Here is a 2944-nt window from a genome sequence, read left to right on the forward strand (position 1 = left end):
GTAGTTTCAAGTCACGGTAATATATATGTCAAGTTTGAAATTTCTAGATTATTTGATAATTTATTTTTTAACATTTGATGAGATTGTGTTTTTTTGCAGATAAAGGGTGGATTTTGATCTAGCTTGAAGGTTTTGATCATCTGTTATAAGAGGTAGTTCTCTTCTTGCATCTCTTTATATCTCTAATTTGGTTTTTAGATTTTCAGTTCAGATTTTTTTATTTGCAGATTACTTCTTGATTTACAGGTTTGATTTAAAAACATGTAATAGTATTTATACCCGCGAGGAAGATAGAGTTCCGATCTAGAGAGTTGCGGTGGCAGTTCGCGGTGACACTGCGGTGCTTGGCGATGGAGGTGATGAAGCCTTTTTCTCCTTTCTATTTATTTGATTTTTTTCCTGTTGTTTTCTGCTTTGTTTGTTTTATTCTAGCTTCTTTTTTTCCTAACCAAAATCAAAATGGATGCAGGGTCCTATTCTTCATTTTTCATTCTTCTTTTCATTGCAGCAATCATAGCTGCTTATTATCATTCAGTTGAAGCAGCTATGTCTAAAGGATCTTTTGAAGATAATTTCAGCATAATGTTGTCCCATGACCATTTTACTACCTCTACATATGGACAGATCTGGTATCTCTCCTTAGACAATGATACAGGTATATAATTACATCATTGAACTATAGTATTATTAAATGTACTTTTTTATGAGTACCTTTTTGGGTTTACTATATGAATCCAATTGGTGTGGTGTTTATAAGAATGTGAAATTGTTGCAGATGTGTACAGAAAAGGGTGCAGGGCCAACAAGAGATGAACTTGATTTTTAGTTTCTGGGAGATTGACACAAATGTGTACAAGAATGGGACTGGTAATCGCAAGATGAGACATATGCTATGGTTTGATCCTACCGAGGACTATCACACCTATTCCATCCTTTGTAATAATCATTCGATAGTGTAAGTACAAATATTTCTCTCATTGGTTCTTAATCTTATAACAAAATGTACACCATGATAATTTATGCGGTTTGTGCAAATTGAATTTGGCTTCATAGGATATAATGAGATTGCCTAGAAAAAACCTTATTCATCGAAGGCTGATTAGAGGAATCGAAGATAGAAATAATTCTCATATGTTGAAGTGAGTTATTTTCTCATTCTTCGATGCATTTATTTTATTATTTTACTACTTTTTGTGTAAATTTTACAGCTTTAATTAATTCTCCTTTTACAAGTTTGATTGATTGCCTCATTGAATTGCACTTTCACGACTCATGTTCTTTTTGGGTTACAAATGTGTATTTTATATTTAGCCAACCTACACCTAAAACTAATAAGCATCAATCACAGGTACGGTTCATCACCAAATGATTTTGGAGGAGTATATGCGCATTTTGATGTTCCTTTTGTTCAGGTAAACAATGTGGATTCATGTACTCTTTTCTCTTTTCTATCAATTTTGTAGGCTCGCTCATTTCCTACACTTTTCATGGTGTCAAATTTTGTTCGACGGGTGTTCTTTCAACCTGTTGGCTTCCCTAGATATAAATTGTATACTTCATATCTGTTTTAGCTTCATGGTTTATTTACTTTCTCATCCACTTTTCTGATTTATTTGTAGTTTTGCATATCCTCATCAATTTTCTGCCATATGCTACCACAATGATCTCAAGGAAGATTGACATATTATTAGTATGATTACTATCTCTATCATTTTGTTTTCCATGTGTTATTTTTGGACAATAATAAATCTTTGTTAAGATTTAAGACATTAATAAATCTTATACAATTTTTATTTTTGGGCTTAATTTGTCAAAAAAATTAATTCGGATTGTAGGGCTGTTTTCTACCTTACCCCCTTCAATTGTTTGTAGCTTTTAAATATGGTTAGTATATTCTGCTTCTGCATATTTGCTAAAGTTGCATCTTTTATCCAAACTTTGTATCATTATTTTTACTTGCTTTAAAATGGTATGAGATTTTTGTTAGCTTTTCCAACCTATGTTTCCTTGACCCCTTTGTTGTTCTAATGATATGATCAACTGGTGTTACTTCTTATTCATGAACTTTTTATCTATGTGGACAGTTTTATGCTGGATAATTGGAGTGTGGCATGGACAAGGAAGGTGGAGATAAATAATGCTCGCGAGATTGGTGAAATATTTGATGCAATAAGTTATAGGAAAGGTGCATCTGAAGGTGAAGGTTCCTCTACTGTATTGTGTTCGAAAGTTATCATAACTTTAATTTAATCATATGCTAGGGAAACTATATTCAGGGATGTTTCGCATTTGTCAGTTAGGTCATCTGGCCTATATATAAAGCAATTGTGTTCAACATGTGACATAATATATATAGTCCAAGGAACTTATGTTGTAATATGTGAATCAGACTTGAATTTTACTGCTTTTTGAGATGGTTCATCTTGATGATCATGCTTTGTGCCTTATAGTGGAGCTCTCTATCAAATGATGAATGTAGCGATAATGATATTACAATTAAATTATTAGATGTTGAATGAACCAATTTGATTTAAATTTTTCTGCTTATGTCTAGCTTACTTTGACTCATAGCATCCATGGTTGGCAACAATCATGATTGTTATATATGAACCCGTGCATCGCACGGGCCGGTTACTAGTTTTGGTAAAATGAGAGTTTTATTTTCTACCAAAGTTTTTAGACATAAAATAAAATTAATGAGAATGTAATTGATTTTATTTTGATCTCGACCATTGATTTTGTATCGGTTGATTATAATTTTACGGTAAAAAATAATTATAAACAATTTCGGCTACTTATTTAACATGGGAAGGTAAAAATTAGTTGCTACGTCCTACTATTATAGTAGGAAATCGAAATCACAGTGACCTTTAAGAAATATTTGTAAAGTTTGAAAATATTTTATAGAGTTTTAAATTAACTTGGTAGTAGGATTTTAATTTCG

This window comes from Trifolium pratense, linkage group LG5, assembly GCF_020283565.1.
Source record: "Trifolium pratense cultivar HEN17-A07 linkage group LG5, ARS_RC_1.1, whole genome shotgun sequence".
Taxonomy (NCBI): domain Eukaryota; kingdom Viridiplantae; phylum Streptophyta; class Magnoliopsida; order Fabales; family Fabaceae; genus Trifolium; species Trifolium pratense.